This window comes from Brassica rapa, chromosome A01 (genome assembly GCF_000309985.2).
Source record: "Brassica rapa cultivar Chiifu-401-42 chromosome A01, CAAS_Brap_v3.01, whole genome shotgun sequence".
Classification (NCBI taxonomy): domain Eukaryota; kingdom Viridiplantae; phylum Streptophyta; class Magnoliopsida; order Brassicales; family Brassicaceae; genus Brassica; species Brassica rapa.
The window spans coordinates 11665493-11676551 of NC_024795.2; the positions used below are offsets into that span (position 1 = coordinate 11665493).

At 28.1% G+C, this 11059-nt stretch overlaps 2 long non-coding RNA genes across 2 annotated transcripts; one reads left to right on the top strand and one right to left on the bottom strand.

The window, feature by feature from the left end:
* The first annotated feature begins 485 nt into the window (after nt 1-485).
* Nucleotides 486-4770, top strand: LOC103870963. The gene is made up of 2 exons (XR_633455.3): nt 486-4229; nt 4428-4770. It is a non-coding gene; the product is annotated as an uncharacterized LOC103870963 (long non-coding RNA).
* Nucleotides 4771-6765: 1995 nt separating this feature from the next.
* Nucleotides 6766-11059, bottom strand: LOC103870971. The gene is made up of 2 exons (XR_004450900.1): nt 8623-11059; nt 6766-8392 (listed from the first exon to the last, which is right to left on the bottom strand). It is a non-coding gene; the product is annotated as an uncharacterized LOC103870971 (long non-coding RNA).

Sequence of the window (11059 nt, forward strand, 5' to 3'; positions counted from 1 at the left end):
AATTTAATGTAGTAATATTAACCTCTATATGCTAAATATTTAAATCTTTGTCGATGTTAACTTTTAAAATTTTAAATATTTTAAATAACATAAATCATATTATCTAACAATGATTAATATTTAATACCTTAAACCAATCAAAACAAATTTTAAACTATATAATTAATTTTAAAAATTAAACAAAAACTAAATGTTTAATTATTTACTCGATAATATAAATCTATGAAACGAAAAGTTTAATTTTTAAAAAACTTTCTAAATTTGTGAAATGTTACAATATCTTTGAAAATGACAATAAAACAAAAATTTTACTAATTTTTATATATATAGTTACGATTTTAACAATGAAATAATAATCCAAAAATATATATATATATAGAAGAAGATACAAATACATGTGAAAGTTTGAAACAATCTATTCAATGAAAAAAATATACAGTAACCTTATTATGTTTTAAAAATTAATAGACATAAATATATTAGAATATATATTAATTTAGAATTAAAAACAAAATATTTATATAAAGATAAATGAAAACAAAAACCCGTGCAGTAAACTTATTATGTTTTAAAAATTGATAGGCACATATATATTATAATATATACCAATTTAGAATTGAAAACAAAATATTTATATAAAAATAAATAAAAATAAAACCCGTTTAATTGTACAGATCGAAATCTAGTAATATTTAAATAATAACAAATGACATGTTTTTGGGAAATAGTGATATCGGTAAAATATATTCTTTAAGTTTTATATTAAATGTCCTTTTAGCTTTTAAAATTTGTTTTATTATAAACCTAAAACATAAAACAATACATACATATATTAAATTATTTTTTCAGTTTTTACTCTTATTTCTAATTCATTAATTAATAAAACAAAGTGTACTAAAAGTTAATAAAACAGGAAAATTATTATATTTTTTAATCTGTATGCAAAAACATAAAATAATATTTATCTATTATAAAACGGAGAAAGTTTTATTTTAAGAATGCCACCAAATCCTAATGATACATCGATAGCAAAAGATCTAGTAGAGTAATTCAGCATACTTTTAAAACCTCGACAACAAAACTAGATTTCGTCTTGCCGCTTGGTGGCTGGCAAACTCATCAAAATTGTGGACTAGATAAGATTTTGATAAATCTAGAGAATAGATAAGATTTTGATAAAATATAGCCTAGATATTAAATTCATCGAAGATTGTGGGCCAGACATTACATTCACTGCAAATTATGGCATACCAAAACAAAATATAGTCAATTCGACTTATCCGTTGGTTTCGGAGGCCTGTGATTTTTATCCGAGATTTAGATTCAATCTGAAATTCGATCCGGATCCGATCCAGAAATCTGGATATCTAGAGGGGCTGAATCCGGACCCGCATATTAAAATGTTGGATCTGTCAAAGCTGGATCCAGATCCGAATATTTTAATTTTTTAATCCGGATATCCGGATCCGTAAGTTTTATTAATGACTATTTCAAAAATTGTAATATCTATACATAAAATGTAATTTTATTTAATATATTTTCATTTTTATAATTTTATATATAAATTTTATGTAAATTTTGTAACATTATACATAGAAATAATTAAAAACGTTATATATATTTTTCTTATTTTAAAATTATTTTTAATATTTTATATATATTAAAATTATTTTTTATTTATTTTAAGGATCTAAATCCGAATCCGGATATACACCGGATATTACAATTTTTAGAAGGATATCCGACACACGGATATCCAAGAACCCCGGATCCGGATAATAATAGTAAAATTATGGATCCGCCGGATAAGGATCCGGATCCGGATACCTTAAAATTACCCGATTATCCGATCTGTCCCAAGCCTAGGTTTCGGTGCATGTGTATGCCAAAACAAAATCAGGATTTAAGAGTAGTTCTACATTAGGATTTTGGGGCCGTATATTTGTATGTGGTCTAACTAAGTTTGGTTTGATGTTTATCAATTTTATTAAAATAGAAGTCACAATTTTATTATTTATGTGTGATATTTCAAGTTGGACCATTATTAAAAAAATTTATCAAATATACATAATTTCATGATAATATCTTTTATTATATTTATTTTATATTTAAAATAAACTAAATATTTATTTAAGAAAATTCTAACAAATTTGTTTTAAATTTTTTCAGTTGCATTTTAAATTCTTTTCCAAAACTTGATTAATTGAAATTTTAGTTATCTTAAAAAAATAACCAGAAATTGAAATTTAATTTATTTTTGATTCATAAACGAAAATTAAAAAATTATATAATGTATTTAATGATAATAACAACTCAAAATTATTACTTTTCAAAAATACATTTTACCAAGATTTTAAAATGATTTTGTTGGAAAGAAAGATATTTCTATTTAAATTTTAAAATAAATATCTTATTTATTAAACACATAAATCATTACTTATTACATGTGTGATTTTTTTTAATTTAAACTACTTTTTAGAGGTTGCAACTTTAAATACTTCTATAATGTAACATTAAAATTTATGTCAATAATTTTTAACACAAATCTAATATTCTTATTAATGGTTAAATTTTAATTTAACTCCCCCTTCGTAGATAAAATATTTAACCTTTTTACATATCGTATATATAAAGCTTTAGTCAAATGTTATTAATGTTTATATATTCCATTGAGTTAAAAATCATTTCATTTAAATATTTAAAAACTATACCAAATTGATTTATTAATTACTATATATAAATTTTTACATATCCTACTCCAACCATAAATGGGCGAACAACATATATATGATATAAATATATACATGAACGAATACATTAAACATGAACACAGTTTTATCATCTATATGCATACTAATGTCATAGCATGAATAACATATACATGTTAAAAAAATTAATATTCCAACACTATTCTATATGAAGAGAACACACATTTATCAAACTGGTTTAATGTTAATTTTAATTTTACTTCATATTTCTTACTATTTTTCAAATTTACCTTTAAATTATTATCATTTTCATAAATATCTTAAATTTATTATTAAAAGACAAAATTAACCCTTCCAAAACATTCATAAATATATAAGAATTAGTTACATAAGTTTAAAAACTCAACTTTACACCTAAATAATAAATATTAAATAATAATCGTTAAACCCTAAACTCAAATATTATGATATCTTTAATTGATTTTTTCTAAAATGCTATCCAAGTTGGTGTATTTCAAGCAATTTCTCAAATAGAATCTTTACTAAATAACTATTTCGCAAGTACAAAATACTATAGTTTCTTTTTAAAAAAATAATTTTTTTTGTTTTTAATAGTATCCCAAAAAGATCATCTCTATTGTATAGATTCGGTTTAATTTAATTTCTATATAAATTCTAAATTTTAGAAATGAAACATAAAACTATGTAAAATAGTTTTGTTACATAATAATGTTTACAAATATTGTTTTTTAGAAAATATAAAAAATTATGTAAAATTGTATTGTTATATAATAATGTTATATAAATTAGAATATTTTAGTACAAAAAAATAAAACATGCACAAATGTGCGGATCAAGATCTAACTTCTTATAATACAGTAAGTGTTTAGGTTTTAGGAGATCCTATAGGATTTGATATTCTACATACATGTTGAAGATAACAAACAATAATTTTAAATATCAAGATCTTATCTATAAATTATTTTAAAAATAAAAGATGTCTTAACTTAAAACAAAATATATATTAGTAAGATTAAAATTTTAAAATGAAGATCATATCAAGAAAATAAATTACGTATAGAAAAATAGTCTTATATAGCCCTATATCAACTTTTTCTTCCCAATCTAGACTCCAAAGCCCAATATCACAAAAATGTTTCATTTAAAATGACAAATTACCTTTTTATCCTTTTCATTAATTCTCCAATTAATTAAAAACAAAAAAAAATGAATTGACGATCAACCACGGTCGTTGTCTTCACCTCCTTCATCTCACTGTCATCAGTTTCGGCGTCACTCTTTTTCGTCGTCCCCTAGATCCGTCGTCATCATCTATTAGCTCGGCCATCGTCGTTGCATATCTTTGTGACAGTCTCTTTCAACTCCGTCAAAAGTAAGTTATGACGGTCTCTCCCGGCTCTTTCGACGATCTCCCTCAATTCTGCCGTTGACGATCTCCTCCAGCTGAGGCGTCAACGATCTCTCTCAATTTTGTTGTATCTTATACTTGTCGTCATTAAGGTATATCATATCCATCATTCTCTTTGGTTGATTATTCTTTTTCAAAAAAGTTATTTTCATACCATTTTGGAAGGTTTTCAATTAGATTGGTTATGTTGTTTATGAATTAACATACTGTTAAGCTATGGAGAAATGAAATCAATTGATCTTGAAATTGATGTTGTAATTCATCATAAGACTGATTAGCTATGGAGGAAGGGCCTCTTGTTTTGACAGGTGCTGAATCAAAGAATATTGCATATAAAATGTTTGAAATAATGTTTCTAAGAAGACACAAAGTGCATGGGAAGAAGAAACAAATGTTGGCTACTAAATCATAGAAATTAAGTAACAAAGAGCTACTTTATTGAATTTGCTTCCCAAAAGTCAGGTTTTATAACTCTTATGTGGAATCCACCAGTAGATGTCACATAGATTTTTAGCTGTTACACGTAAGAAGAAGACATATGCAAAAGGCTTACACTAGAAAATAAACTATTTGTAGAATGTACGATATATTTTATTTGCAATGTTTCTGAGGAGGATGATTTTGGGTAAGATATTGGAGAATGGTACAATGAGAGCTTGGTTAAAGCTGAAATTGTGGAGATAGAAAATGCTTTTATGTGTTTTTTGCTAACCACTAATGTCAGTTTTTATTTAAAGGATCTACAAAATAAATGTCAGAGTTTGTTATTTGGTGCAACAATGCTAAGTTGGATCAATTATCTTACCAACAACTTCAAATGTGAAATTTTTAGTTGTTACATGTAAAAAGAAGACATGTGCAAAAGACTTACATTGAAAAAAAAAACTATTTGTAGACTATACAAAAGATTTTACTTACAACGTTTCAAAGGAGGATGATTTTGGATACACATATATTGGAGAATGGTACATCGAGATCTTGGTCAAAGCTGAATTTGTAGAGATAGAAGGTGATTTATGTGTCTTTTGCTAACCGTTAATGTCATTTTTTATTTATAGGATCTACAAAATAAATGTCATAGTTTTTTATTTGGTGCAACAATGCTAAATTGGATCAATTATCTACATCACAATTTGAAACATACTAAAAATGTAGATATCAAATGTTTAGTTTTTGATACCATTTCATTTCTAGTTTAAACTTTGCTAGATAGAAACACACTAATAATTATTTCTAGAAGCCCATCCAGAATTTGTCAAATGCTTTCCAGCTTTATAATATATAATTTAGGTTTAAATAAATTTATTTGTTTGATTATAACAGATGATTCTCCTCAGTATAGCGGCTAAACTACTACTCTTACTAAACCTGAAAGTCACACATGCCCATCGATTCCCTGCGGAGTCCGCATCTTATGCTTTTTTTAGTTGAATAAAAAGCTTTTGGTTATATTGTTTTAATTACATCAACAAAGAGGTATAATTCCATTGGCCTAGTGGCTGCACACTATGATGCATTTTTCTAGAGTTCTCGAGTTCGACTAGTGGGAGATGCAAATTTTTATTTTATCTTTTTTTTCTTCAAAAATTCAACATCACAATTGAAATCTTTAGTGTTTGATACCATTTCATTTCTAGTTCAAATTTTGCTAGATAGAAACATACTAATATATTATTTCTGGAAGCCCATCCAGAAATTACCATGCTTTCCAACTTTAATATATAATTTAGGTTTAAATAAATTTATGTAGTTGATTATAATATAGGATTCTCCTCAGCCTAGAGGTTAAACCACTACTCTTACTAAACCTGAAAGTCACATGCCCATGCGTTCGATTCCCCACAGAATCCTATCGTTTTATGTTTTTTTTTCAAAATTGAATAAAAATTTGTTGGTTATTTTTTTTACTTACATCAACAAACAATTTTAATTCCCTTGGCCTAGTGGCTGCACACTTTAATGCCCTTTTCTAGAGTTCTCGGGTTCGACTAGTGGGAGATGCAAAATATTTTCCTTATCTTCTTTTTTCTCAAAATTATACATCACAAATTGAAATCCTTACTTTTTGATATCATTTCATTTATAGTTTAAAATTTTCTAGATAGAAACACACTAATATATTATTTCTGAAAGCCGATTCAGAAATTGCCAAATGTTTTCCAACTCTTTAATATATAATTTAGATTTAACTAAATTTATGTGTTTGATTATAACAGATGATTCTCCTCAGCCTAGCAGCTAAACTACTACTCTTACTAAACCTGAAAGTCACATGTCTTCTGCATTCGATTCCCCACAGAGTCCAATCATTTTATGTTTTTTTTTAGTTGAATAAAAATCTTTTGGTTATATTGTTTTACTTACATCAACAAACAGTTATAATTCCATTGGCTTAGTAGTTACACAATATGATGCCTTTTCCTAGAGTTCTCGTGGTCGACTAGTGGGAGTTTTTATTCATTTTGAAAACGTGGAACTACATTTCTAGCTTAAAATGTTTCACAATTTGTGTTTTCTTACAAACTTACTTAGATAACATCTTCAAAAAATTTTGAATATTTTTGAAATATTTAATTCAAATTTCTTTGATACACAGTTGGTTGATCTTTTTGAGATTTTGTTTTGATCATTTTAATAGGTTTTCAAAATAACGTTGATTTTTTTTTTGTGTTTGTTGAGAATGGACTAGTTAAGGTTTGTTGTTTTGTTTCAACTAAATTATTCAGGAATCTTTTCCCGATCATGTAATAAACTTTCCAAACAAATTGAATCGTGCATGTTATTACTGATTCAGCTAGTTGTACCAAGTAAACTACTAATACATTTGCTTCTCATGTTATATGATGAAGTTCCTTTTTCATTTGTGTCTTATTCTTTTTCATTTCAATGGTCTGTTGATGATTTACATTTTTATTGATCATTTTCTTGATGTTGTTTATTTAATGGTTATGTGATATATATATATATATATATATATATGTTTATAAATCAGCAAGAGAATTGCTTATATTGCTTTTAAAAGCTTACTCATTTTGAGATATAACACCTTTGCTTAGGGGTCTTGTATCTTGGTAATCTTTTTTTTCATATTCAATTTTTGGAAACTCATCCTGAATATCACAAATTGTATCCTAGATAAGATATATTTATCTTTGTGAATAAATAAGTTCACATTTCTATTTTCTGGAAACCATCTTAAAAGTTCCATAAGTTATCCTAGATAGGATATGTGTTTTACAATGATAACACATTTTAACATTTTCTTGATAGAATTACTGGCAATGCTTCAAGACTTCCTAAAATTTCTTTATTAACAAAGTAAATGAAACAAACGTCGTCATTATTCATTATAAATTTCTTACTTGTCCAAGTCAACATCAAAGTTAAAAAAACATAGTCTTAGCATGCCAGGTATTGAATCTCCCATCTCGTTGCTGTCGTGCGTAACCAAGCCAATTTTTTTTTCAAATTTTCTATTATCATATTTTCTGGAAAGCTATCCTAAAAGTTTGAAATACCTTCCTGATCATGTACTAAACCTTCCAAACAAATTGAATCGTACATGTTATTACTGATTCAGCTAGTTGTACCAAGCAAACTACTAATACATTTGCTTCTCCTGTTCTATATATGATGAAGTTCTTTTATTCATTTGTGTTCTATTCTTTTTCATTTCAATCATTTGTTAATGATTTACATTTTTATTGATCATTTTCTTGATGTTGTTTATTTAATGGTTACATGATATTCACCAGACCATATATATATATATATATATATATATATATATATTTGTTTATAAATCAGCAAGAGAATTGCTTATACTGCTTTTAAAGACTTACTCATTTTGAGATATAACACATTGGCGTAGTGGTCTTGTATCTTGGTAATATCATTTTCATATTCGATTTTTGGAAACCCATCTTGAATATCACAAATGGTATCCTAGATAAGATATATTTATCTTTGTGAATAAATAAGTTCACATTTCTATTTTGTGGAAACCCATCCTACAAGTTCTATAAGTTATCCTAGATAGGATATGTGTTTTACAATGATAACACATTTCAACATTTTCTTGATAGAATTACTGGCATTGCTTCAAGACTTCTTAAAATTTATTTAATAACAAAGTAAATGAAACAAACGTCGTCATCATTCATTATAAACTTCTTACTTGTCCAAGTCAACATCAAAGTTAAAAAAAACATAGTCTTAGCATGACATGTATCGAATCTCCCATCGCGTTGCTGTCCTGCGTAACCAAGCCAAAAAAAAATTCAAATTTTCTAGTATCAGATTTTCTGGAAAGCTATTCTGAAAGTTTGAAACACCTTCCTGAAACTAAAAACAAAACCCCACAAATTTTCACAAACAAACTCATCTCATTCACACTCAGGAACACTGAGATTGCAGATAAAATATCACACATAATCAACAGAAACAACATTGTCTAGAAAAAGAACAGAATACAAGGTACATTACCTCAAAACCTTGTGTTCCCAAAATTTAGCAGCCTCTGATTTGAGCTCCAACAACTTCCGGGGACCTTTCCAACCCTGAACAACAAACGTAACAGAGCTTTGTCTTTAGAAAAACAAATTCTCAGGTAATGGTGTTTCTCTTCAGCTACAAATAGTACCAAACAATCATATGAGGTACTGAAGCTCCCATCCTGTTTACTGTCATGCGTAACCAAGCCAAAAAAAAAAAATTCAAATTTGTTAGTATCAGATTTTCTGGAAAGCTATTCTGAAACTTTAATAAACTTCCAAAAATCGAAAAAGAAAAAACTAAAAAGTTTCAGAAGCACAAGCAATCGACTAGAAATGTCATAAGCAAAATCATCTCAGTCACACTCAGGAACACTGGGATTGCTGATAAAGTACCACACAGCTGGTTCTCGAGAATAGCAATGTCGACCACACTTGATTCATTACTTGGGGTAGATACTGTGACAGCCAAAGTTTGAACTAAAGAAGTGTCAGGTTGGGCAGATTTCGGTAGTTTGTTGGTCTCGACGACCACAGTGCTACCATTGGAGGGATTTTCAGAAACATCGGTGGCAACTATATGAGACTTAGTAACAGATTCCAAGCAGTGTTTAATCTTGTATCCGAGCTGGCCACATATTTCACATTTAGAAGGCAACCAAGCATAATCAACATCAACCATAGAAATAAATCCATTTTCATCATTAGCAGCAATTCTTGAAGGGAAACCTTTACTCAACTCAACTTCAACAAAAATCTTAGCTGCGCTGTTGTGGTTGAAATCCAGTGGCACGAAAGAACTCACCATAAGAAAGAACAATGTTTCCTAAGCAGATCTCATGGTTCTCAAGTCCTCAAAAACAAAGATTTAGATGCACACAAATAGACAAAAAAGGTTTTCGAACCAATCTATTCATAAAAGTAAAGAAGAAATGTGGAATAAAACGACACATAAGAAAATTAAAGTTGAGATGCTTTTCTCTACTAGATTCGATACTTCCTTTCACAAGCTCAGCAATGTCACGAGACTGGTAAAAAAATACCGATTCGCAACTCAAAAAGAAAAAACCCCAAATTTTACATCAAAATCCCTAATTTCTATTTCAAATATGAACTTACATCAGCCAGTTCTGATGTTGCTAGATAGAAACACACTAATATATTAAAAATATAGTTACTCATTATTTTAATACTAAAATAAGACATAAAAAATTCTATTTAAACTTTAGAGTACAAAAATATATTTATCTTTATGTTCTAGTAAACCTGATATCCAATCATAGAAAGTGAAATTCACAAAATATTTTTTTTAAAAATAATTTATGGTTTTTTTTATAAAACCGACCGATAGTATATAAACAGAACCAAACCAAATAAATATAGTTTAATATGGTAGCTATGTTTTAATAAATCGAAATACCAAAATCCAAAAAAAATGAAATCAAACTGAAATATAGATTGAAATCAACACAAGATAAACACAATTTTTTAATATTGATTAACGCCGACAAGATCAGCACAAAATTTCTCTATAATTAATAATAATGCTAAATAATGAGGAAGAATATATTTTAATGTAAGTTTTTTATATAAGATAACTTGTATCAAAGAAATTCTTCTACCTCCAATTTAAGGATTGACTCTTTAATACAACAATGACATAGTTGTTCTTCCAGCTAGAGTGTATTTAGTAAACTTTTAACACATCGATTCTCGTGGAAAAAAATATTCAAGGGGGAGGGTATAATAGGGGCATCAGAACCATGGTTGGACCATACCCACACCTGCCACATAGGAGCTAGTTGCAACAGAGGTTCACTCCAAGAGCATATCTAACCAACCAGGATGACGTCATCCATGAAATGATTTATGCTAGATCACTACAAGAAAACAGAGGTATTCTGACGGATATTCCGACGGAAAATAAAATCTTCGGATTATCCCGAAAAATTTCCGAGGATATTCCGAGGAAACACAAAATTTGGTTTCCTCAGAATTTCCTCGAATTATGCCGACGGAATTCCGAGAAAATATCATTCCGTCGGAATATTCTTATCGAATACCGAGGAAAATTGTATTTCTCGGAAAAAAACGATGAATTCCGAGGATATATTATAGCCGTTAGAGAGCCGTTGGGGGATTTTAAAAATTCGAGTAAATTCCGACGAACTAACCGTTGGCGTCGGAATTTTGTCGGAATTTCCTTGGTCTGTCGGCAGGATTTCAACTATAAATAGAAGCACCCATCTTCCTCTTCATTCACTCCATATCTTCATCCTCTCTCTTACTCTCTTTACACACGAATTTGATTCATAAAAAACATGTCTTTTTCAAATTATTTTCGTTCTTGGATTGATCGACCTCATTTGGATCCGAACACGAGATTGCTTACGGAAGAATACCAATGAGGTATAACCGAATTCATGGGG